Source organism: Calonectris borealis, chromosome 1, assembly GCF_964195595.1.
Source record: "Calonectris borealis chromosome 1, bCalBor7.hap1.2, whole genome shotgun sequence".
Classification (NCBI taxonomy): Eukaryota; Metazoa; Chordata; class Aves; order Procellariiformes; family Procellariidae; genus Calonectris; species Calonectris borealis.
Window position 1 is genome coordinate 137,750,324 of NC_134312.1, and position 27,193 is coordinate 137,777,516.

The following is a 27,193-nucleotide window of genomic DNA, read 5'->3' on the forward strand; positions in this document are numbered from 1 at the left end:
AACCGGCTGCGGGAGGGGCGATGGCGAGGGGACGCGTCCCTCCGGGCGGGCGGGCGGTCGGTCGCCTGCTCTGGGCTAGGGGTGCCTGGGAACCGGCTGCGGGAGGGGCGGTGGCGAGGGAACGCGTCCCTCCGGGCGGGAGGGCGGTCGCCTGCTCTGGGCTAGGGGTGCCTGGGCTGGGTGAGGCGAGGGCAAGTCACCCGGCTTTGCTGCCCGTGCTGGCGGTACCCCACCGGCCCGTGAGCATGGGCGTGCGCTGGGTGTGCCCGCCTGCGGAGCGGTGTGCTGGAGAGCTTAAGTGCACCCCAAGAACGACCGCTGCCCTTCTGTCCCTTACTGCTTCCCCTAAACATCACCACACAGTTCCCATTCGTTACCCTGTTTCTTGTGTTCTCTGCTACACAAAGAACTGCCCTGTACTCCCAAGATGGCTATTTCCACATTGTAACCTCGCTCAAGGTTTGTTTTCCTCTCTATTGTTCTTTCAGCCTTTCTGCAAGAAAATAAACTAGAAATAAATAGGGTATTGGACTAGAAATTCAATTACCTAGAGTTTGATTTATCTTTCCAATGTTCAATTTCAAATTCTTCGAGTCTCAAATAGTGGAAGTAATCAAAATCAATTCACATTTTTCTTGCCCATGTACTTTACGCTGAACTGATGCTTGGAAGGGACTGGGGTTCAGTCAGGAGAATACTGCAATTTCCCACACGATGTTTTTAGATGCTCCCTCAGGCCATTGCATGTTTGATGCATTTCTGATTTACACGAGACCGTGATAGAGCCAGGAGGCCTGTGCTTAGCCAGCCTTGTAGAAAGACCGGTTAATTTGTGATTATTTAGCATTTCTGAAGTTGCTTTTCTGTAAAAGCTGTTCAGGAGGTGGATGACTCTAAACAGAGGAAGGCAACTGTGCAACTGAGCATACACTAGACCAGTGCTAATGGGAAGAGAAGTTTAAAGCCTCCTGTCTTCCAGTCCCTGAGGCTGATTGATAGCAAAGCTGGAAACTGGCAGGAATGCCATGGGAAAGAACAGGGGGCTGCTAGTGTATTACCAGAAGGTGCCTGAAGGGAAAAGGTGATAGCAAATGCCCAGAAAACAAGATTCTGAGAGGATGACTGCTCCCTGGGATAGGATGGACTGAGTACTCAATTTCTTTTGATTCAAAACTTACCTATTTTTTATAGTGGGGGTGGTGGGAAAAACCTGCAAACTTGCTGCTAAGACAGGGTGGCATGAGAGAAGCCACTTGATAGAAGAGAAAGAGTGTGAGAAAATAAAGGAAGTGTCCCTGAAATTGTTCAGAGCTCACTGCTGCTTAGGTTAAGAAACAGGCTCCAAAAATGTATGGATGCAATGTTAATTACAGAAAGTGTTACTGAAGTTCCCTTTTTTTAAAGAAAAGGGAAGTGGTGCTGGACACTTGCAGAATAAAGCTACTTCCAAGGGATTACCATGCTTTAAAAAATGGGGGGAAAAAAAAAGCAGGAGAAGGAGAACAGCAAACTTTTGCTTCTGTCCCTGCCTTCAACCTGGTGTTAAGAGTACTCACACAAGAGGAGCCTCCCACTATTTCTGCACAAACCACCTCATGTATTTCCAAGGTGTCTCCTTGATTTCCCCTTTCCCTTCCTCCCCACTGGTCTCCACTCGCAGTCTCTGCTTCTCGTTTGTCTTGTCTCAGCCTCTCCTAGTTCACCCCAGACCACTTTCATGGCTCCCACGCAAGGTACTCCTCAAGCCTTGTGACTCAAATTTCTTCTCACTTAGGTTTCCTAATACATATATACAGGTCTCTGCCACAGCATTTGAGATCCGGTTATTGCCCTGTCTCCCCCTCCCTGCTCCCACACTCGGATACGTGCACATGTGCATCTGCCCTTATCTCCCTGAGCCACCTTGCTGTAGATGGTCCTTGCCAGCAGATCCCTGCCCCTGCCAGATCTGCCACCAAGGGTCCTGCTCTCGCAGGGTTTTTAAAAACCTGGACGTGGGCTGTGCTTAACTAAGATCCACCCAGAGGGAGCCCCGAGAGCAGAAAGGCAGGCATGTTTATGAAAAACTGGCCCTCTGATAGTGCTACCCAGGCAATGCCTAGGTCTACCAGGAGATTAAATGCAGAACATCAATTTTTCAAAGGTACTGAGTTCTCCACAATGAGGACTACCAAATGGCTGTGCAAAACCAAAAAGAGCAATGGCCACTTGGAAAATGGTGTTTGTGCGCATGCATGTACATACTGCCTGCACAACGCCTGTCATGAGTTGTACCTGCCATGTATAGCACATAAACAGAGAGCAGATTTAGCAAAGCTTGAAATATAGGTCCTCGTTTGTATCCGGCAAGTCTGTTACAAAAAGAAATCAAAGGCAGCAGGGCTCTGTCAGGCGCAGCGTCTTTGGGTTCAACGTCCCAAATGCCGAGGAACGGGGAGAGTAGTGAGGGCTGGGAGCGTCCAGTAGAGCAGGGCTTGTTCAACATCGCTGAGCCAGGGGATGAGCTGACCCGCCGCATATTTTGAAGAGATTCCCAGAACACGGCATTGCTTCCAGGAAAGAAAAGCGGTTTTACAGCTCCGCTGGGAGAGGGAGCGGCCCTGGAGAGGAGACCCTCAGGGAGACAGAGCGGCCCGGGAGAGGAGACCCCTGCCTGCTGTCAAGCAGCCCCTGCCAAAGAGCACTCCACCGGATCATGAGGGCTAAGAGTTTCTCGAGGAAGTGTTTCAACTGCCTGCCTTACTGCAGGCTCAAAAAATACATTGCAGAGAGCCCCGCGGTCACGCAGTTTTTATTTAAACAACGCAACACCCGGCGTTTGTTGAAGGGAAAAGGAGCGGGCGTCCCCCGCGCCTCCACCGCACAGGATGGAGGCGGCCCCCGCGGGCCCGCAAGGCATGCTGGGAGCTGTAGTCCGGCGGTGGGGAGCCGCGGGGCCGCTCGGGCCGGGGTCGCTCCCTCGCCCCGCGGGGAAGAGACGGCAGGTTCTGGCAAAGAGAAGTATTCGGGGCGGTGTCCTGCCTCGTCCCTTTCTGCGCAGCGGTTTGGGGAAGACCGAGTCTTAGGCTGGCCGGGGAAGAGGAGTGCCCGCGGCAGCAGGCGGTGCCCGGGCCCGTGTGAAGAGGCGGCGGCAAGCCGGGGCTCTGGGCAGGCCGCCGCGCTGCCCGGCGGGTTGTGGGCCCTCGCCGGCGTCGTGGGGCAGCAGCGGCCGGCGTGAGCTGCGGTGTGGGTTTGGGAAGTTACCTGTCATCCTTCGGGTTGCTGCTAGGCAAAGGGGCCAGTGCCTGCCTACAAACTGCTCTGTGCAGAGCTTTCCCTGCCACAGTGTCTGTAACCTTAATTCTACCCCCGTGTCTGCTGTTACCAGGCATCTACTTACACCGGTAACTCCTTGTTTTCCGCACCTGCTGGCAAAAAAAAGTGACAGCACCTTAGAATATGTCATGAGTACGTAGATACATTTGTGGTGTGAAAACCACACAGTCGGTAATAAAAGATGAAAACAATCAAGTTTGTTCAGGTTTCCACTAAAGAGTTTCCAAGGTACTGCTGTTCAAGCTGACTATTAAGGATGTAGTGAAGGTCTTGTACATCCAGAGCACAAATTGCAAAAGTGAATTTCCAGAAGCAGTGGTAGGGAGACAGACGCACACATTGCTTATAGTTAATAGTAAATTAGGTAGTAATTATAGGTTGGTCTAAGTCACATTAAACCATAGAATGTAGAATCTCTAAGAAACGATAAAGGTGCTTCTCAAACACTAGCAGGTCACCAACCAAAATACACGTATTTGCAAGACATGTTGGCTAAGGGGTTCACTACCTATTTCATCAATGTTTTCTTTTTGTCTGGAGAAAAGAATACTACATAAGACATGAGTGAGCCCTATGAATATGATTACATTTCAAAAAAAGAAGTCTAGAGTGTTGCTTTCCAACAAAGTCCCAGCTGAAAGGATGCCTAAAGCAGTGATCAAAGTTGCAATCTTACACTGTGTTTGAGATTTTGTGTTTAATAAATAAACAGCTTTGCTTCCAAGAAAGACCAGTTCAATCAATAACATCTCCTAAAGCGAACAAACCGCATTATCCTAAATACTGGCTAACTGCTTGGGTCAAAAAGAGGCAAGGCATTTAGCAGAAGTCTGTTATACATGGATATTTGTAATTGTTGAACTTGTAATATCCTAAAGACATACCCAGTTAGTCTGACAAGATGTAATATGCATAGCTGTGTTAGTTGTTACTGTTTGAATCTTCCCTGATTTTCATTATTTTGCCTGGGACTGCTGTTAGGATGGCAGGTATGTAGTTACCTGGGTTATCTTAACCGGTCCAGTACTTAGCCCACAGACATTGGACGGGAAGACACAGCAGTTGAGGGCAGTAGAGGCAAGTGGTGTTTGTATGAACTCCAGCATCCACAGTGTTAGTATGCTTCCTATAAATGCTGGTGAAACTTCAATTACACTTAACCAATCAAATTTTTTTATCCCTGTAATGAGTCTGTCTTTAAAATTCCTCCTTCATTTTTCAGGCTGGAAATTGCAAGCAGAAATTTTTAAGCATTCTGAGGGTATTTTGGCTTCGTGAGGCTCTCATCACATTGCCCAGATTGGAATCCCTTAAGATTGTGTAACTTTCTTCCTAAACAGTCATCACCTGCACAGGTTCTCTTGTATGTTTTGTTTGTTAGAAAACAAAATTATTTGTTTTGGAGTTTATCAGGGGAAGAGAGTACATTAGTTTTGGCAGAGTGACATTCTTCCTTTTTGCCCACTCATTTTTCACAAGTAATTATAACCAGTAGTTCTAGTATTAGCATCATGGAAATTTTCCCTTTAATATTACAGGACACTCAGAGGAAGCAGAGGACATCTACAGTGAGCGGAGGAGGCAGTTAGAATCAAAGCACAGCTCACAAGAAATAGACGGTAACCCTTTGAGAATATTTTACTGCATAACAATCTTGCTGGATTGCAATGCAGATAATACAATTCCGATGTGTGTCTGCACATTTAATGAAGTAATGGCCCAGTTGTCCTCTCCCTGAAGTTAATACAAATTAGCTTGAACAGCAACATAATGCTATCCTTGATTCTTTGAGGTAATCCTCAAAAAGGTCAAATGGTAAATGTTTAATCAGGGGAACACACTTCTCCAGTATCTTTAAATTATGTATAGAGATATATAGAAATACTAAACTATTTGCTTCATTTTATTAAGGCAAACCCTGTTGCTTTCAAACCTCCTAAAGTTAATCCCGGGTGTTTACACTCATTTCTGCTGTTTACATTGGCTTCATAAACCTTCAGCCTAAACAGAGAAAAAGAAGTAAGGATTATTCCATGAAACAGCTCGAGAGAGAAATCCTGACATCACTTAAATGAAGCATACTTCCTGCTTCAACATAATTAAATTGTGAGATCTTAAAAATAAAAGCAAAGAAAAAAAAAACAAACCAAAACCTAATTTACTGTAAAGCTACAGACATCTCTGGGATAAAAAAGGGCTTTGCTTCTATATGCTACAGATGAGGAGATTATTGTTACTAATGAAGGACATTCCTCCTGATGTTCTTGTTTGGGTATCTGTTTGAAACTGAGAAGTCTCAGCAAAGCAATTGTTGCTTCTAGGGACAAAACTAACATTTGTTCTGCACAAGGGGAAAAAAGAAATCTTTGTTGGTTCTGAGGCCCTCAAGGATTTCAGCAGAATGGTAGCCTTAGTGTCACAAGTGTGCCTTCTGCCATCGCGGTGAAGGTAAAAGCAGATTCTTGCCATTGGGCTATGTTTATAATACCAACTGAAACAAGTGAAGGACTGCTCTCTGGCCAGGTGCCAAGACCTGGCCACATCCACTTTGCAAAGCAATCGTTTCCCTTCCGTGGACCTAAGACACAACCATTAGTATGTTTGTGCTTTTTTTGTTGGCTGTTTCTTTTCCTGAAAAAAAAAAGCTTATCAGAGTGATGTTTTCATAGTATGAAGCTGAGAACATGTACTCCGTACCCTGGAGAGTCTGAGGGTGGTGAAAAAAGATGATGCTGGGCATGGGAAGGGTGAAGGAGGGAAGCTGATGTGGCATTTGCCTGGTGCATGCTGCCCGCTGGAGTGGGCTGCACATGCACCATCTCCTGATCTGGACACTGTCGGACAGCGCTGGTTGACACGAGCCAAACCTTTTCCAGGACACATGCTTGCAGTTAAACATAACGGGCAATTAGCAGCCCAGTGCTTAAGCTCATTTCCAGGCCCACTTTTTTCTTGGGCTGTAGATATAGCTTTAGAGTCCTTTGGCAAAACCCATTATACTGCACGTGATCAGCAGAGATGTCTTTAATTTTAGGTCTCAGGCCAGGGTTCCCTAAAGCAGCTTAAGAAGTTTCTGCCGCTGGCTGTTTTCTTCCCCACCACCGTCAGCTGTCTTGGCACAGCTGTGTGCGCAGCAAGGAGGCTGATCTGAAGATGGGTTGAGACCTTATAGCTGTAGCAAAATTGAGCGGAGACTTGGGCTGAAATACAAACAACGTATAGTAACAAATATTCTTAAAAAAAAAAAAGACTTAAATAACTGCAGGTGGACATCCCAATTACATTTGACTTCAATGTTTTTGCCTTGGTTTCTGTCTTGTAAAATGCTAAGAATACTGCAAGGCAACAGGGAACTAAAGCTAAAACTTTCACACCCTTCTGGTTTAAATGGACCATGCAGCAATCATGGAGTGTGAAACACTGCTGGCATCAAGGCATGAAGCCTGCAGGCATCCAGGCAGCAGGCTGTACAATCCTTGGGCCTTCAGCTGTATTTGCAGTTTTATTTTCAGATTTGCCCTTCGGTGGCCCGAGACTCTTAGGAGGCTCTGCGCACACTTTGAGAGAAGCTTGATCACGGTAGTGGAGTGGGGTCAGTAAAGCTGTAGAAGTATTTGGAAAAAAAAAAGGATGATATATTCATAATCACAAGTAATTCAATGGGTGTTCATTGAGGCTTTACAAATGCTCAACCCCATCCATATAGGATAAATATAAGGAAAATATACAAAACTTTGCAGTTTTCTTGCAGGGATCAGTCATCATTTTTCATTTCTATTACAGGGGAAGAAGTAGAAATAAGGTATTTATACATACCACATACCGTGGAAATGAATTGTCTGTGGTATAAAAGGCACTCTTTCTGGGCATTAGGATTGTGCATACTTTTCTTGGGAAAAAAATGACTCTCTTGGAATGCAAACCTCCCTTATTCCTGGCCTTCGCACTGCGGCACCATAAATAACGCAGTAAGCTGCTGCCCCGAAGTCAGGAGCTTGGAAAGAAAAAAGAAAATACAAATCCTATGGCTGCCTTGGTGTCCAGAGAAGTGCTGAGCAAGGCAGGGTGTTAGAAGGCATGTGCAATTTGAGTGGGAAGGGAACAACTCCCATCACTGCTAGGTGGATGAGCATTTTGTGGGTAAGCAGAAGCAGCCTGTGCCAGACAGAGCAGAAGGCACCCCATGCTCCCAAACTGAAGGCAGAAGCAGCCATTTGCTGGACATGGAGCATGGCTGGGCTGCGCTCCAGCGTGCATCCCCCTGGCTGTTGGAGCGGGTTGCCCAGGGTACGAGGAGCACTGCCTTAGAAGTCAGCCTTTTCCATTCTGCAGCGCCCACAGCACAGAAGGGTGGTTTTTTGGTTTCTTCTTCTTGGTAAAGCCACTCCCTGGGTACTGGTGCTTGCAGGGAGGCAGTCCCTTGATGTGGTGTGCAGAAAAGTCCTCGAGTTCAGGCAGCTGCAGAGACTGAGGTGAAATCCTTGACTTTTGGAGGGGATCTCAGGATGCACACATGGCTCTTGTTTTCCTCTTTAATATGAGCTCTGTAATCCCGGCAATTCTGCTCTTCTCCACCCCCCATTTCCTGTTTTAACATTTTTGTCTCCTTTCCCTCTTTCGTTGTATCATTTTTTGTCTCCCACAACCATTTGCTTTTCCTCAGGTCTTTTTCCCACCCATGTCCCATGTTTGTGAGGTGGGGAGAGATGAAGTGGCATTTTGTTTTATAAAGAAATGGGTTGATATCTCTCCCTGGCACGGAAAATCAGTGACAAAATTTGCATCTGCATTTTCACCTGAGCCTCTTTTTTGTTCCCATTCAGCTTTCCAAATAAGAAGCTTGAGAGCATCTCCCTGAGGCTTTCTGGAATGCTCAGGAAAGACTCCCAGCAAAAGAAATTCCATGTAAGCAACTTCCACCCTGTCCATGCCACAGCTTCTGGTCTCCCCTTGTAGCCTTCAGCTCCCCACACCTCCCACCCACCTCGTTGGAGTGCAATGTTCCCATTAATGTTCTTTGGATGTAGGGGTTTTTGCACGACTCAGAAAGGGAAGGGTGAGCACATGCACAGGGTCAAGATTTTTCCTCATGTAGCTGTAAGAGTATAAATTGGCAATTCATTAAAGTAAATGATACAAAAATCTGGCCCTGTGCACTTGTTCAAAGGGTCAGAAAAGTTGATGTGAAGTACAGGTGAGTGAATTGCACCTTCTCCTCTTGAACTATGAAATTACCTTTTGCAAAGAGAGGCATGTCCTCATGTTGCCAAACGTACTGCATACATTCAGTTGATACGCTGATACAGTAAAGTCTTTCTTTTCGTATGCCCGTTCTTTTGCTAAGCTCTGTTTCTCATGGTCATCTTATTCCAAAGTGTAAAGAAGGGGAGAGACTTTAAAAAATAAATACCTCAGATAAAAAGATACAATATGGTCTTTTATTCTGTAAGGTTACTCAAGTCAACATGTTCTGTTCCTCCCTTTGCTTCTGCACCTGTACATTGAACGAGTCAGACAAAGCAAAGTTTCTGAAGTCAAGGCACAGAGTGTCGTTGAAATATGATTTAGCATTCCTGAAAGGTTTAGCTGTCTCTAGTACAACAGGATCTGGACTATGCAACTTGTGGAACATCAATGTAAAAAAGTTACCAAGGTAACCTTTGGAAGACACAAATAACAGTGCCTGCTATAATGAAGGCATTTCCATGAAGCATTCTTGACAGTTTTTCATCTGACATGACAAGAGTACTTCTGAATTATTTATGAATGAGCTGACATGGCAAATTCCATATTGAGGAAATTGTTTCTTAACTTAATCTACTTTTATTCTTTTCATTAAAGAAATAATGGTGGAGGTAAGGTTGATTTTAAAGTTTTAAATTCACCCTTTCACGTGTTTGTAATTTGTCCAGTAGTTTGACATTTTTCATGCTTTATTTGACCCATATGCTTTTAAGTGACTTTTTTTATCATTCACAAAAGTCTATTAGGCATCTCCAGAGTTATTTAGACCCTGAACATAAATTTCTGTAGTTAAAACAGTTTGGGGATGTGTATTTTCTTTTCTTGCTTGCTTGGATAACCCCCAAAATAACTTTAGCTTGAAACTTGGCATGTAGTTACTTTGGAACAGAATGTCATTTTTCTGAATGCTCAGAAAGAAAATTCTCTCTGAAACAGTGAAGCCCTCCACGCTGTTCCTCGCATGACATGTATTTGCAAAGGAGTCCATTAGTTTGGAGTGGCGGTCCTGGCTTCATGGGAAATAACCATGAATGGCCTTTGCTATCCTCAGAGTGAGGATCTCACTAATGGCTTTTGGAAAAATAAGTGTAGGAAGGGATGGAGTTCTGGGAGCAGTATGTGTCTTCCCACATTTTCTTCCTCTCTTCCCAAGTTGAGACAAATTATTGTGGACAGACAATAGCCCTGGCTGCGATTATAAAATGAAGGATATCTGGCATGAGGTAGAGGTCAGAGGTGAGCTTATGAGTCGAGGACGAAGAGTGGTGAGCAGCAGATAGTGTGGGAAAGAATTTGTGGAGTCAAATCAATCTCTGTGAATTATGCCTTTGCGGTGTGAAACCCCACCCTCCTCGTCCTTCCTTTGCTTCCAGGCTCTGAGCTACTTGGAAACCAATTCAGAAATATAGTGCACATGTTCCCCATCCCTTCTGCCCACTCAGTCCGTCCTAATTAAGTTATAAGGAAGGCTACACAAACCAGTCTGAAAATGGGAGTGGAAAAATAAAGCTTTTGTTTTCCCCACTCCCTCATTGCCAGAGACTTTCTCCCATTTCTTAGAATACCACCCAAAGTTCAATTCCCAAAGTAGTCCACAATGAGCTTCCTTCAGGCTTCTCTTAATATTGTTTCACTGTGTATAAATACTACTGTGAAAAAAAGACTAAGTGATGAGGAATGACTGTGCAGGCTGGTGGCTGGGTCCTTGCCCCAGGAGGTAGGACCTGGATCTACCCCTGCTCCAGTCAATGTTTAATTATTCACAGAGAATGAAAAGTGTCAAGAGGAAAAACTGTCATTCTAGCCTAGTCTAGCAGCTGGTGACCACAGCAGTTCCTCAGATAGAGGGAGAGGTGGATTCAGATGTCTAAGGTAGAGAAACTACCATAGCCCTGGTCTACCCCACTTTAAGTGAGCTCTCTTCAATGAACTGGGAGTAACAACTCTCTTCCTCTGATAGTTCTGTAATTTTTTTCCCCTAATCAAACTCATCTAATAACCTAATATTTAAATTAATTTCAGTACAACTAAAATTATTTTCCCAGTTAATGGGATTTTTTGGCTTTCTTTTCTTTTGTTCAGTTTTAGATATAAGCTTTATTATTAAAAATCTAATAACATAAATGTTCCCACTATGTTTTATTAGTAAAATTCTGGGGATTGTTTATGCTAAATTAAAGCAATTACTTCCTCTTTTTTATTACTCAGGTTGCTATCACTGGTACATAGAGAATTAAAAATGTATTTTCATATTCTTTCAAGCCTTGAGTAATTCCTTTCTCAACATATTTATTTTGTGCTAAGTGAATGCATCTTTGTTCTTTCTTGTCTTTCTGCCTTCTGGTATTAGTCAGCGTGCTCTGGACTAACCAGCCTTTCCCAGAGAAGAACAGTTCAACTAAAGAATGCACAATGCAATTTGTTTATTTTACCATTTGCAAATGCAACTAAACAGAGATAACGCAGCCTGAAAAGAGAAAGTGGGAAAGCTGCTCAGATGGTGGGCTCGCCTATGTTCTTTGGTTGTTTTGCTGGAGGCTGAAAATTCAGCAAAACACATAATTAGCCCATGTTTGAAATTCCCTGTTTTGCTGGAAATTAAGCACAAGCTAAACCCAGTTCCTATTCAGCAAAGAGTATTAACACATGCTGAAATATTAGTACCTACTTCAGTGTCTGGTTTAAACTGTGCCTAAATCTTTAAGGTTAAGACAAATTAATCTTTTAGAAAAAGGAAGCTTCTTAGCTGTCCTTCTTGTCATTATATCTCTGTGCATAATTTGGAGAAATTTAGGGACAAGCTGGAAAACGGGAAATGCATATGCCCTGGTTAGTCTAGATTTACAGGAACACTTTGATATGGGCCCATTTAATGAACCAGTTGGACTACAAGCAGCAGGGGATCGTCCTTGAACCATGGGAAAGAATAAAAAACTTGGCTACAGGACAGAATACAGACGGGAAAAATGGATTTTTGCCTAATAACGAGAAAGAGAAAGCACTGAATGGTTTTCCTGTAAAGCCTATTGTTATTACCTGTCTTTTTAATAATGATTAGATTGAGAGAGAGAGAAGTGAGCTACACTCACTAAACTTGTATTGATCTAGAGCTCCTTGTACTTGCAGGCAAGTGAATGGGCCAGTATAAACTGACATTAAATCAGACCCATGAAGTTTCGAGGCAGCAGCTCTTTAAATCATGTTTTTACCTGTAGGCATGGGTTTTGCATTTGACTTCAAAATGGTGCAGATACCTAAATGCCCAACTCAGCAAAATAGTTTGCCATCATCTGTTTGAAGAATAAGTGAGCTGATAAGATACAGTAAAAGTACTCAAAAAATGACTGCCTACTAACCGATGGATGGTAACAATGAAATGCTTAATTCATCACTAGCAAAAGCAAGATCTTTTCCATTGGTTCTTTTCCATAAGCCCTGAGCACAGAGCTCTTCACACCAGCCCCAAGGGAATGCCCTTCTGACCGGCAAACAGCCAGTTCCAGTGGCATCTTCTACTGTGCAGCGCGAATCCTCCAGGAAGCTGGGGCTAGTGTCTGCGGCAGGTCACCGGCCACCTCCTGCACAGTGTAGTCAGGGCAGAAACATCTTTTAGTCAGTGACAATAGCTCCGATCCAACCAACGTTATCTATGAATAGGCATGGTTTTGAGAGAGGATATTGGATAACTATGAAACAGCTGTGGCACCTCCTCAGAGGCCAATGTGGTTAATTGCAGCTTCTCTTTCTACTCCATTAGATTATAGCAAAAGTTGTAAAAAGGCCCAACTGCAAAGTGATAAAACTTTTTCCATTGGGAAAAATCACGTGGATTATTACCAGGTTAATTTTTGCCAAACTATGTAAGTAATTGACAGCATCCAAATGAAAGAGCAGCCTGCGCGTCCCTGCAACAGTGCTGCTGGTGTATTTAGCTAAAGTGGGTCTAGGACCTCAGCGACAGAGGTGCAGGAAGCCAAGGTGATGTGTCAGGTCAGAGGGAGAAAGGAAGCAAGTGGTGAGCTGAAAGCAATGCCTCAGAAGATGAGCAGTTTGATTTGCGGGTACCAAAGGGTGGCCTGGAAATGTCAGCACATTGCTAACACAGTGATTCTTCTGGGTAAAAAAGAGCCAAAATTTTGGAAGATGTAACTTTCATCCAGCATTTTGGGCCTGGCACATCTTTGTCAGTCCTTTGTGAGACTTTCCTCACCTGGGCCAAGGTGGGCCTGGGCCTCTTTCCCTCCCTGTGCCTCTTGCCAAGCCACCTCAACTCCAGCTACAGCCCAAATCACTCATGCCGCATGGGAGCAGAGCACCCAACAAGCCCGAGCCAGCTGTGATGGAGGCTGTGTGGGCTGCAATCGTGTTCCCTTGGCTTGATCCACTTCAGCTTGGGCAGAGGCATTGGACCATCACGGATTCTAGGCAGAAGCATCCATGAAAGGGGCCATGAGCAGCCATACCACCCGGCATGCATGTCTGAAAATGCATCACTCTGGCTGCTGTAGGAATAAAGGGACCCAGTGTTTGAGGCAGGCCTAAAGAAAAGCTAAGGAAAATAATGGAAGCCATGGGACCACCAGTGTGACAACACTGAAGGTGCCTTCTTTATCACATCCAAAGTCAAGAGGTGAACATCATCCCTGAATACTCTCCAGTTTCTCAAGGGTCTCTGGGGCTCTCGTTTGTTTTCAGGGCAGGAGAACAGAAATGAGGATGATGCCCAGATTGCAGCGGACAGGACAGTCACAGTGATGTGGAAGGCTCTTGGTATTCTGCTGCTTTCAGTCACAGGCATCTCAAGAAGCCCAGAGGTCAGAACAAACAGCCATGCTAACAGGCACAGAAGACAGCTTGACAGGTCTTTTGCTCATTTTGTCTGCTTGGGGTTTTTTTCTGGGTTTTTTTGTTTTGTTTTTTTTGGTGGTGATGGTGGTAGGTTTTTGTGCTAGATCTTGTGTGCTTTGCCATGAGGAAGTTTAGTGTTGCCTGCTACATCTTGTGCTCAGCCTGCCTGTGGGATTCAGTCCCTCACAATTCTGTGTAGTCCAGGCATGGGCATGCAAATCTGCACCTCCCTCACCTGCCCCATTGTGCCGGCTGTGTCCTGGCACCCTCAACGATTTATCGCACACCTCACATGGCAGCAATTTTAAGAAAGCAAATGCAGACACAGATATAACCACTGGTTTTTTATTGGCTAGGTAGCTGCGTCTGCTTTTGTTTTCTTAATTTCTTATTCCAAAAACAATTTTCTGTGGTAAAGTGAAAATAGGAAGGGCCCATTTGTTCTCTCTGGCAAGTACTTATCAGTCCTTCTTTGATCTATACATGGTGTACTAGGGGTTGTAAAACCGAACTGAAGGTATTCAAGGTATCCCATGATATCTCTGATGGCCCTGTATAGGTTGCTTTCTCCTGTCCATAGGTTCAGGTACTAGTGGATACCCTGTGCTTGAACAGTGTCAGGACATATTGGTCTGGATTCCCCTGGGCTTGAGTAAGATGCAGCTTCACTGGTTAGAGTAAAAGAAGTCACTGGGAATTAAAGGACAAGTTAATGTCCTAATTAAGTCAATCACAAGGAGTTTACCTCTTCATTTAATAGATGCCTTACTAATTAAGGGGGGAAAGGAGGAATACAGTCAGTATACAGTCAGTAGCCGCTTTGGGGAGCCCAAGGCCAGGATGAAACTTGTCAAAAACAGTGGGACCAAGTCTGGGGAAAACATGAAAATCTTCTTTGTTGATGATCTTCTTGACAGCCTGCTAGAAAAAAGGAATAGAGGAGACATCTTGCAGCCAAATATCAAGTGTATAAGATGTGTTATGCTTATTTTCCTTGCATGTGTCAGTTAAGAATGACTAAAGGTGGCTGGCAAACCAGAGGCCTTGAAGTCCTCAGAGGAGTAGAGGTCCTAACCCCCTGGTCCAGGTCTGCTCTTGCAATGCCCAGCATCTCAGTGCCCAGGGGCCCCGAGGGGGCTGCAGGATTCTCCTTCATCAGCATCAAACAAGGGCTGCCTTGGGAGTTTGTGACAAAACCTGCAAATCCAAAAGGGTTAGCGTTGGGGGGAATCTCCTTGGTGGGCAGTGGGGACTGAGACGAGTCTTGGGGTCTTCTCAGATTGTGAGTAACATAGGAGGAGAGCTGAGAAAGGCTGAATAATCTATGAAGTGGATCATTTCCAACAGTAGGAAGGTTGCTCTTTCCAGTACTGACTTTGGAAAGACAGGATGTTGGGATTATAGAGATGCTAGTTGGAGTAAGCGGCTCGTTCCCATCCCATATTAATACAGTATTTGGCATCCAAAGGATGACATTTTGCACTTAGATTCCTGTCTAAACTAAATCACTTTACATGACATTGTTGTTTTTATATTTCTACTTAATTTATTTATGGAAGGCAATTGTTTATATCAGACTACTCATGCAATGTCCAAACTTCTTGGGATCATGTATACTAAGCTGTTAAGCAGAATAGCCTTGGCTACTGAAAGTGGCGTAGATTTACATCTTGTACATACATGAGAATACCAAGGAAGGAAAAAAGTTCCTGAGAATTTTTTAAAGTACCTTTTGAAAAGGAGATACAAGAAAACTGACTTATACCCATAGAGCATCATATAGACAGAGCATAATATATAAGAAGCATGTGGTCTATATATAGAGCATGAACTTAAAAATGAAGACTGAAAGACATTTTACTGATCAAATTCCAGAAAAACTAACAGATGGGAAAAGACATGGTTATTTAAAAGCTGAGAAATAAGCACAAGTACTGTTAGACTCTGACTATATTTCAGTGAATAAACAAATGCAGTCCTTATTCCACAGTAACATAACGTGTCATTCCAATGCTAAACACAGTCCAAGGTAAGGAAAATGCTTTATCTGATTGTTTTATGGTCGTCTCCCACATCTTAACGATACATTGAAGTGAAATCTAAGTGTGGGCGAGGAAAAAAAGAATATACAGCCTATTTACAATTTAAAAGAGGCTATTCTTTGTTACAGTTTATTTCCAGAGAGGTGCTGAAGCCCATTCATCTCCTAACAGGCAAGCTGAAGGCACTTTGGTCTCTGCAGCCTGCTGGGGATGCTGTGGCTGACTGTGGGCACCGCGGCTCTACCCGGCCTTCCCGGCAAGAGGCCACTGCCGAGCCCCCTCCTCGTGCAGGCAAACAGGACCTGATGGATAACTGCAGCTTTTCCTGGACTTCTCTGCAGCGCTGTTTTTTTTCTTGTACAGCCGTTAGTCTTCCTTATTACAGGAAGGTTCTGTGTACTGTTAGCATGGATGTAGTAACATGTGTGAACATGCTCTGTCCTCATTCAAGCTTGGCATTGCCTTGCCATAGCTCGGGTGCCATGAGTTAAATGATGTTCTGCCCTAAATTGGGTTCATACAGACGATTTCAGGGTGAAGGCACAGCACTAAACTGATTACCAGCTTACGTTTTATTTGTTAAATATTTACTGCCAACAGCGTACAGCCTCTTTGGAGACAAATTATTACCTTTTCCACCCTATTATGAAAATGAATCTCCTCTCTTCCTCAGGATGCCTTTTCTGTTTAAACAAATTTAAATATCTGAATTTTTGTGAGACTTGCTATGGTTAAATCACTGCCATATATTTCCTTTTGTAGTGATCTCAAATGAGTTTGCGAAGATAATAAAACTTTCTGTAACACACTGATTAGCCTTCTTAATTAACAGGGCTCAATACAGCCAAAAATATAGTTTCCAAAATATTCAGCCTCAGCCCAACACAGTTCTGTGTTGCATCAGGTGTCATTTAAGCATGCAATAACATTCCCAGGAACTCTGATTCTCTTCACAGATGATATTATAAATAGGACAGCATTTTTCAAATAGACTATTTCTCGTGCAAATGATTTGCAAAGGCATCCTTGATTTTTGTGGAGGCATATGTAAACATTCTTCCTGATACTTGGCTTCTTCTATTAAAGAGCCAAGTAAGGGAATGAACAGCGCTTCATATTTTAACGACAGGAAAACACTCTTCTAGGATGTGCCCTTTTCATATTTTCAGGTGCACCTCTGGTACTGCTGAGAACCTCTGGACCTCTTGGTAGATGAACCTCTTGAGAAACCCTGCTGCAGAGATTGCTGTCGTGGTTTAACCCCAGCCGGCCACTGAGCACCGCGCAGCTGCTCGCTCACACCCCCCCCTCCCCCCCGGTGGGATGGGGGAGAGAATCAGAAGGGTAAAAGTGAGAAAACTCATGGGTTGAGATAAAAACAGTTTCATAGGGAAAGCAAAAGCCACACATACAAGCAAAGTAAAACGAGGAATTCATTCCCTACTTCCCATCGGCAGGCAGGTGTTCAGCCATCTCCAGGAAAGCAGGGCTCCATCACGCGTAACGGTGACTTGGGAAGACAAACGCCATCACTCCGAACGTTCCCCCCCTCCTTCATCTTCACCCAGCCTTATATGCTGGCATGACATTATATGGTATGGAATAGCCCATTGACCAGCTGGGCCAGCTGTCCCGGCCACGCTCCCTACCAGCCCCCCGCACACCTGGCAGGGCACAGGAAGATGAAAAGTCCTTGACTAGTGTAAACATTACTTAGCAACAACTAAAACATCGGTGTGTTATCAACACTATTCTCATTCTACATCCAAAACACAGCACTATACCAGTTAATAGGAAGAAAATCAACTCCATCCCAGCTGAAACTAGGACAATTGCGCAAACATGTTATAGCACCAGTGTTTGGATCCCACCATGCAGAAAACTTCATCTTGTTTAATATTTCCAGCTGAAGGTAGAAAGATATCCTTCCAGCCTGGAATGATTTCTGGGGTATTAGCTAAACATTGCCAGGTTTATGACCAAACTGAAATGTGGAAATAATGGATTAATGCCCCTTTTGGGCAAGTTCTCAGCTAATTACTTAATTCTGAGCACACAAGGCGTTCTCCTGATCACGCGTGTGTTTTCAGAGGAGACTTCAGCTGCATGAGTGTGCTTGTGAGATTGACACTTTGTATGAAATAGCTTGTTTTATTAGGTGCTTAGGCTGTGGTTTGACAAGATGATTTAGGGTGTCTCGTACCGTATCTAACAGGCAGGGATTGCAAAGTGCTGGACAAACTCACTCTGCTGGTTCATACTGGTTCAAAAACTGTAGGTAGGCGGTATGTCTTGTCCTAGAGACTTGCATAGTCTGTCTGAATTGTTATTATATAAGGTATATGTAAGGTATTATGTAAAGTATTATAACACCTTATTTTGGCTGTTATTGTTTGTCCTCCTGCAGCTGGCATAAAACCGACATACGTAACATATTTTGCACTCTGATTCAGCATACTGCAGAGGTGTTCACATCTGATATCATCAAATTTGTGCTGCCAGGTGATTCAATAGCACAGCTTCTCTGTCCATTACCGTGACTTATGTCACTTTTTACAGGAGAACCTAATCTAAAAAACAGCAGAACTCCCTCTGAAGTCAGGGGTCTTTGGATCAAGTCAGTCTCTCATTTGCTTTGCTCCCCCCCAGGTTGATACAGACTGGGTAACTTAATTGGTTTTAAAAGAGTGCTTCATTTCTTAGGAGAACGGCTTTGACTCAATCTCATTCAGTAAAATGTTGTAAAAGTGACTTTCCCACAAATAAGGAGCAGTACATTAGCTTTTAAGAAAAAGCATTTTATATTTAACAGCGCCAGATCTTAACTAATTTTTAAACTGATGTATCCATGGTATTTTTTTGAAAGAAATCTTCAGTGTAGTTATTGGTTTGTTCACGTATTATTAGCCCTGGGGAGAACAGGGAAGGAATGTGTGATGTGATACCTGTCATGAGATCAGCCCCCAGGTTGAAGATGACCTCAGCCTAAGACAGATAGCTAAGGCATCTAACAGTGGTATCTGCTTAAGCTACAAAAATTAGATGTAGTTTGGGATTTCAAAGGCTTCAAAATATGGGAGTGTTTCGATCTGGTTTCAGTTTTCGCCTGGCTTAATGACAGTGCTCTGTTAGCACAGTCTGCGGCTGGTTTCTTTTTCCTGGTAGCAAATCTGAATGCACTCCTAATTCTCTTGACAACGATCCCGTTCCCAAAGTCATACCCATGATAAGGCTTGTGACTGAAGGAAAAACATAAAAGCTGCTCACAAAGCTGTGTCTCAGACCTTGTCAGACCTGTAGTTTGATTCCTGAGATATGTTTCTCTACCTTGTCTTTCCAAAGGTGTGCACCTGCCAGGCCGAGTGGGTCCGGCCTTATCAAGACGGTCATGGAGGCAGGAGGTTTCACATCACAGGTGAAACCGCATTACCTCATCTTTCCGGATAATCATTCACCTGCTTGCACACGTGCTTCTGGCTACAGACTCCCAGCATGAGGCATGCTGAAGTCACAAAAAAAGGCTGTAGGTTGCTGCGGGAATAGTTAATGATGTCGTAAAAACCAGTCAGCAGCTGTCTGTGGCATTTCATACGGGTTCAGCAGTCTCGGCTTCTCTGGGACTCGATGCAGCCCCAGTGCTCCGCATCAGTAAGTGAGACTGCAGAGGGGATGAGTTGTTTTGGTTGGGTTTTTTTCCGTCCTGTATCTGCTCCTGTAATGAGGCCACAGTACATGCTGGGAATTCTACGTGCTAGAGCATACAGTGGCAACTAAGCAGGAACTATCATCGCTCTATGATGACAGGAGGACTAGTTATATCAGTCAGGTTAACTCGAAGATATTTTTTTCTCTCTGCACAGGCTGTGCTACAACAGCACAGAACTACTTGCAGCTCAGCGTTTGCTCAAGCCAGTCTTAGGCAGTGGTTTTATTACACTGTGCACGCTGAACATGCATTTTTGCGGGGACCGGTAGTGTTTGGAAGCAGGCTTGAGAGCAACAGCAACACAGCACATTTCTTTTGGGGAGAGAGCCCGCAGCTAATTGACTTTCAGGCATGTGAAACAAAAAGGCCTGCTCTCGGGAGAAGGGGAATTACAGCTTGCCTAACAGAAGTTATAACGATTGAGCAAAAGCAATGGGTTCGAAAGAGAGTTTCTAATTTCATTTCTTGAGCACAGGGGCCAGGGAGCCAGAGACCTGAGGGCTGGAAAGGGGAAGGGGAAAAATTAAGCCAGTTTAGGTAGTATTACAGGCATATGGGACACACTGAAAAAGGCGATTATTGAATGATGGCAGTACCGAGGAACAAAAAAATTGGCTGCAAAATTGAGTATCATTTGCTTCATCTGTCCTACTTACTCCCACGGTGTATCGCCTTACCTTTGAGATTTCTATGAGGCCAAGAGTATTTCCACCTTTTCTTTGCTGGTTAGAGCCATGGAGTGCCTTAAAGGTCAATTTATTTGTTTATTGCAAAAACAACACCCTGTTTTTAACCAGGTCCCAAGCTGCTGAGTTAGGAGCGTCAGCATGTGAGAAGGAAAACAAAACAGCAGCAGAAGCGGGAAAAAGTCTCCTAGTTTGAGGGCCAAGTTTGGAGAGGGGCTCTGGAGCAGGGGATGGGGACCTGGGGAGGGACCGCAGTGGGGGCGAGCGTGAGGACCAGCTGAGAACGAGAGGCACATTCATGGCACTCACAGGTGGTGAGGAAAGAGCAGGTGGGAGGACAGGCAGAGCCTCGGGCGAAGGGAGAGAGGGGAGGATGCTGCTGTAGGGAGACGGGGCGTAGAGAGGCTCTGGCATACCACATGAGGAGACAGTCGTAGGAAACTGGGTGCACGGTGAAGGCCCCAGCCATCAGGCAAGGGGAAAAAGGCTCACAGGGGTGTTTTTAATCTGACTTACAGTAAAAAGAATTTTTAGAAATTAAAGCAAGGATAAACAACAGGGGAGGAAAGAAACAAACAGCGTAGGGACTATGTGTAAAGAATAGAAAGCTCAGAAGAAACTTTAGAAGAGGCATACTTCAGATTTAATAAATAATCCTGCATTGTAGGCCTGTATTGACAAGGAGCAAATGGTGTCCTTGAAAGGTGCCTTCTCAAATGATGTCTCTTCCTTATCAGTAAGAAATAGCGCTAGGTTTAGTAACCACCTCCAACTTTCTCTAAAAATGTTTTGGTTAATCTGAAAAAAAAAAGTATTTTTTTCAGAAGAACAGAAAGTCAGCTCAAACAGACTGCGAGTGCTTTTTCTTTTAATCTTTTGGTTTGTTTAAGGAGCTGAAAAATCAGCCTGACGCTCAGGCAGAGAGGTTGCAGGTACTTCACCCCTCCCCAGGGCACGCCGAAACGCATCTCTTTGCACAGGGCAGAGTAGCAGCCCGCACAGAGCTGCTGACCGGCGCCACATTTCCAGCGCTGCACCGTAACTCACTGACACGACTTGGAAATGTGCCTTGTTTGCATTGCTCGGCTAAGGGTTCGTTCAGCACATCCCAAAGAGAATGACAAAGCAGCTCCTTACCCGTGGGCTGCTGCCAAGCTGATCCTGAGGACTGCTCTGAATTATGCTGCTTTGCAGTAGGGACCCTTATGCCAACAACAGGCATATTTCAGCGGTGCTGTGACCTCCTGCTTTCAGCAGACACGTCTCTGGGGCTGGCAGGAGGCCAGGCGAGCTCCGTGTAGGGCCAGCTTTGCTGACTCACGTTAGCCATACATCCTCCCGCACCGGTGAAATCCTCAGCTGACCTGTGAACAATGCAAAGGAGGATGCTCTAACTCAGGACTCCTCAGCCTAGTTTTTATGACGTTATGCTTGGACTTATCAGTTATTGGTGAGCTGCAGGATGGGTGTATATGGTTAAAATTAAACAGCAGAGTGTCCACATTTGTAAGTTTTCAACTTGAAAGCAAAATGAGTATCTAAATGTAATGGGAAGAAAAAAGATTAGAATCGACATCAAAATAACAATATATCAAATTAACCATTTCAACATATTGTCCATTGGTTGGCCAGGACTCATTACAGTTTTTCTGTTTACACTGAAAACGCAAACGTTAGCTGGATGTGAGCACGCAGGCAGTTAATGGAAAAAATGATGGACTCTCTGTGCTCTTTCTCTTGATTTAAGATATCAAACTACCGCACATGCATGAGAAGAAATACACTTAAATCCTACTTTCCACTTTGGGCAGCTACTAACTTACCATTTCTCTTCCAAAAGTTTATTTACTTTGTTTATCTCTTCCTGTCTTTTTCCCAGGACACATGCTTGTCCTCAGAACGAATTCTCCCCCTTAAAACTCTGCAATGTGTTAGAACTCGTTTCTCCAGCCAGAAGGACAATCTGTGTAATAATTTCTGTGTAATGAAAACATACCATCTACTAAAAGCTGGTAAAAATCAAAGTACTCGCTTGTTATTTGCTCTGTAGTCTGCTGGGAGACCTAAAAGCAATAAATGAAAAGATTGTCAGTGCCTCGGAGCATAGTGAGAACTTTTATTGCCCAGGAAAGTAAAGTTTATATTGAAGCTTAGTGGATACCCATCCTGTGCATGTGAAGATGCATCCTGTTTTAAAACATGACAAATATTTTTCTGATAGTGGGAAATTTTCCCGGGATACAAGAATGGTGTGCACCAAGAGAGCAATCAAAAGACACTGTGTCTTACCAACTGTTTGTGATCCGGTCTTCTGTCCTCACTCCACTTACCTAGGTTGGCCCGACAAGAGGTGCCTTGAATTTATGTGACAAGCTCTGTGGTGCACTGGTGAGGTAGCAGCTGCCTTCCCTGAATTTCAGACAGGGGCTGCTGCTGCAGTTAGTGGATGCAGCGCATCCACAGCTACTAGTAGTGTGGCACCCGAGGCAGCCGACTTCTCGACAAAAGATTCCCTCTCTGCTTGAGAGCTGGAAAAGTCTGACGGCTCCAGGAGACATTTCTGAATTGCAAATGTGGCTTTGAATAAAACAGACACATGCGGCCATTTATTCATTAATTTATGCTTAGACCATTGACATTCATTTAAGACTTGAAAATGAAATTAGCTTTATATTTACAAATGTGGTTTTTATGCATTTATATAAAGTTGGCTTTATGTTTTGGGGGAAGAGGAATAAAGGTATCCAGGCAAAATACTTTGGCCTCCTGTACAGCAGCTGACAGCATTACGTGCAGGTCTCATCATTGCCACTGGTGTGGCAATGGTGTGGCAACTGGACTGGTGTGACTTGAATCCAATGCTCTCGTATGCTTAGATGCTTTGTGAGTAAAGTCCTGGCTCTGTAGCTCACACTACAGAGGTGGACGTCTGCCTCCTCCGAAAGTGACAGATGAGCAGCAGTTCACCTCCTTCGTGTTTCGGTCTCGCTGGAGGCACTGTTTATAGTGAGCAGTTTAGCTCCGTGTAGGGACCTGGACTCGCCAGACCTACGTCACCGGGATGCTGCCACAGCCCTGCGGTACCTAACGCCAGGATCAGCTGAGCTGCCTCTGCACCGCGCATCTCCCTTCCCCCGCCGTGGCAGTGAAGCTGCAGGGAGTCTGCCATGCCAGTGCCATAGTCGGGCACGTGCCGTGGGTTCAGCTTTCTCTCCTTGGCTTCTTGTCTGCAGCTCCGGGGATTTTTCAGGTGTTTCTTTTTGTATCGGTATGGGGAAGGCTTACTATTATTCTGCTTAAAAGCCTGGATGAGAGAAATTCGGCGCAGCGTTACAGAGGCACAATACAGCCTAACTACACCAAATACCTCTCGAGAGGCAGCGTCTTGCAATCGTGGGATGGTTGGTGCAAGTTAGGTCTTGGGAAGAGCCAGGACAATGTCCGAAGGAAAAATCCCACCATCTGGAATCACTTGTGTGAGAGCCCATCATTTCTAAATCCTTAAGCGCTAGATCCCACAGTCCGCACACACCCAAAAATACAATTAACATTGACAGGGGAAATGGCTGCAAACAGTCTTGAAACGAGAGCTTCTTCCTGTTAAATACAGATTAAATTCCAAGTTTAAAGCGGCAGTCAAGCTTTTTAATTGCTCCTTTCAGCTGTGGTTTTGTAAGAAATAGAAAATAACTGCACAGGCATTGGTTCATTTAGAAAAGTCTTCTCTGAAGGGAGATTTTGCAAAACATTAGGAATAATAAAACAGAGCCATTTTTACATTGTGCCAGAAAAACTCCAAGTTAACAAAAAAAGTCTGGCTCTAAGCCTGACCACCAAAATAGAAACTAAAGATAGTGCTACAAATATAGTCTCAGAAATTGGTTCACATCAATTTGGTTATCCTCTAAGTAAAAAAAATGGGAAATGATTTAAATTTTCTGATTTAATAATGCTTTGAAAAATTCCACTTTTATTGTAGGCCATCTCCCTTAATGTAAAAGCCAAGACTCATTTTTTTTCGTTAGCACACACACCTTTACGCATTAACAAGTTGCACTGCAAGACAATTATAATGTACTTCCAAGGATTTGCAGTAAAGAGAAAGAAATTTCTGTGCAAACTCCTAGATTAATCCATTTTCCTTTCACGGAGTAAAAAGGAACAAAAATATCTTAAAATAATTGAGATGGGTTTTCAGTACCTTTTCTGTTTTATAGAAATTGCTGTTTTCTGGGGAAAAAAAACCAACCAACTTTTCTGACGCTACAACTTGTTAAAATAACATCTTCAACAATCAAAAGACTCAATTGGAAATACTTTTATAAATAAATGTAGTAATAAATAAGTGTACACAGGTGTGATGCTGAACATAAGGGGCCCATCTGTTGAGAAAAATGGGAATAATTTTTATGTAGTTGCAGTAGGAGCTGTTTCACATAAACAAAATAGGTTTAGAGAATTTTTTTTGGCATAATGCTGAATCTAAGGTCAGATGGCTAAGCTTTGTTTTAGAAACACGAGAAGTAGAAGCTTGTACTGTAAAGAACAGCACGGTGTCTCAGGACAGGAGACCCGACAGGAACAAACTAAACTCGAGGACACAGAAGTTGAGCTTCTCTTACCCACTACCTAGCAGAGGTGTTTAGAGATGTTGAAAGCACCTGCATCCAGAGGAAATTAGAAGGAATGCTAGGGTATTTTAAAATTATGCAGGCTGGATAGTCCATCTTTAAAGGAAATGCAGAGAAATTGAAGAGGGCCCTGGCAAAGCACTGGACTACACAGAACAACAGTAGGTAAAATCCAGCATATATAAAAGCAAAGTAGCACTCACAGAAGATAAACCATGAGTATATCTTGGAGGGCTCCAAACAGTTTCTACGCAGGGCATTGCCACTGCCTGCCCCCTGGGAACTCCTATTCAAAAAAAAACAAAAAAAAGGTAATTCCAGGACAAAGACTGGAGTGGAAACCACAATACGAAATATCACAGTGAGGAAATACTCATATGCCACACTCAACAATTTGACCCGTACAATGCATCTTTATCATTTCTGACCCGTCTCTCAGAATTGACTGTCTTCAGCATGACATACAGCAAAATCTGACAGATTTTGCTATTTCCTTACTGCTTGAAAAAGGCTTCCAAGCAAAGAGCATTCCCCATAGTTTACTGTTGACCGTGTTTTCTCCGGCCTCCCATAGCTCTGTAGTCACAATTTCCAATGCTTACACACAAATTTGTAAAACTCAGCTTTTCTAAACATCAACTAAATTCCTGCTTCTGCCATCAGCTCCCAGAGCAAGATGACCTCAGGTAATCGTGGTGCAGCCCCAGCACTGCACCACTTAATTTTCTGTATCGTTCCCACCAGCCCTCAGCCACAGCTCACCCCACCTCTCTCCCAGTAGCACTAACAACTGTTCCAGCACCACTTTTGCACTCCCAGCCCAAGCGTGACAAGGAACAGGGCTGGTGGCCTGACATTTTCCTCCTGCCAAAGCCTCCACGGCAGAAAGGCAAGGAGGAAAAGCAGGGAATCTATAGCCAGCCCGAAACTTCATCCCTTTTCTGGAATCCTGTGTAGCTACTAGCACGTGGTGTGTACGCGGGTGTGTTTTCCCCAAATCCTTAAAATGGGTGTCACAGATGAAGGTCATTAACTAAATATTAAGACAACTCTCCCATCCTTAGCCATCTCAAAGGGGTCCCTCTTCTTCACTGGCCCACCTGCTGGCTTTTTGACTCTGGTCCTGCCTATTTTCCAAGGGTGCAGCAACAGAGAGGGGAGGATCAGGTAAATGGCACGCTCTACAGTTTCCTAAAAAACTCCAGCCTCCACCATGATGCCTGAAATTGCTCTTCTTTTCACAATGGCATTCCTCCCACAGGCGGGGGTGCGGGGAAATCAAATCAGAAGAATAGGTCCTTTGCTTGTTAGTCACAAAGTAATTAATCAGTAACACCACTGGAAACCTATGGTGGAACTTCACAGGCATTAAAACAGCAATACAGAAGTTAATTTAATTGCCAGTAGTTTTGAGCAGAGCAAACTAACAGACAAAGCTATCTAGAGCTAACATTTCAAAGCTTTCAGGTTGTTGCTTGACCAGGCCCAGCTTTTGCAACACTATTTTTAAAACATTCATCACATCAAACAGGCACGCGTGCTCAAGGCAACATCCCCATCTCAAGAAAGTCACTTCTGCATTTTGAAAGAGAGGTAAAATATATTTTACTCTCTTTTGGCTTGCCAGGTTATGGCACAGAGTCAGCCATCTCACCGGGACATGTTTTTTCAAATAATTTTCTCCTCCTACCACAGCCAAACCATCCCATGCCCATGCCGCTCTGCGATGATACACAGGGCCTGCTGTCATACACTGCTAGGCAACACAAGCTATAGCAATAAGCAGGCTTACCTTTTCTGGTCCTCCACCACTGTGAGATACGAACCAAGCTATAACCAACATTTCCCAGACTTAGGAAAGCTTAGCAGCATTCATTGCACTTTTCTTACACTCATGAGGAAACATCTCTACCAGCCCTCCTCACCTGTTTCTTGGTTCCAGCGATTCCCTCTCGCAGAAGCTTCACAGAACAAGGTGCCAAGACTGAAGCTGCAGTAACACCAGAAAAACACAAAAAAGAAGAGTTTCTTCATTTCCGTGCACTGCAGAAATGGCTCATTCTGAGGCTGTGGGCTAGAGAGATGAAGAGAAGCAAAAAGGTACCACATATCTCGGAGCCCAGCAGTTCAGTTGTTGTGAACCAGCGGGGAACCAAGTGACCCAAGGTCTTGTTCTCAGCTTCTCCACTTTTGAAAGAACTCCATATTAACAGCTTCTTCATACAAGAGGCAGGTAAAGGATATGCTTATCCATTCGTTTCCCTTCTGATGGGGAACAACCAAGATTACTTACACCTCTGCGCAGTACAGGGCCACAAGCAACTTGTGCTGATCTCAACAGTGTTGTAACATGCTAAAAGTTTGTGGTTTCACTGTTTTGAGCACTGACAAAAAAAAACCCCAATGTTCTTAAATGCTTGCTAACAAAGCCACAAAATGTTTTAAGTAATCTTAACACACTGGTAAATTGTATTGTTCTCTACCTTATTTGTATTGAAAGATTAAATTTTATTCCTTTTCATTTGCGTGCAATCAAAATGTTTAAAATGTAAAATGCATGTTTTAGGAAATGGTGCATACCGGATACCACCCACTCTCCGCTCAAAAAGCATTTGCAACTGTAGCTGATGTGTTGTTATTATATGTTGCACATTCCAGTTATACAATGAAAGTACTTTATGTGTCTGTCTTTTTTTTTTTTTAAAGCGTACTAAGGCACAA

General features: G+C 44.0%; 1 long non-coding RNA gene across 1 annotated transcript; it reads left to right on the plus strand.

Moving 5' to 3' along the window:
- Positions 1-1,864: 1,864 nt before the first annotated feature.
- LOC142094301 (uncharacterized) lies at positions 1,865-26,680 on the plus strand. Its single transcript, XR_012677639.1, has 3 exons — positions 1,865-3,326; positions 4,854-4,934; positions 26,415-26,680. It is a non-coding gene; the product is annotated as an uncharacterized LOC142094301 (long non-coding RNA).
- Positions 26,681-27,193: the final 513 nt, after the last annotated feature.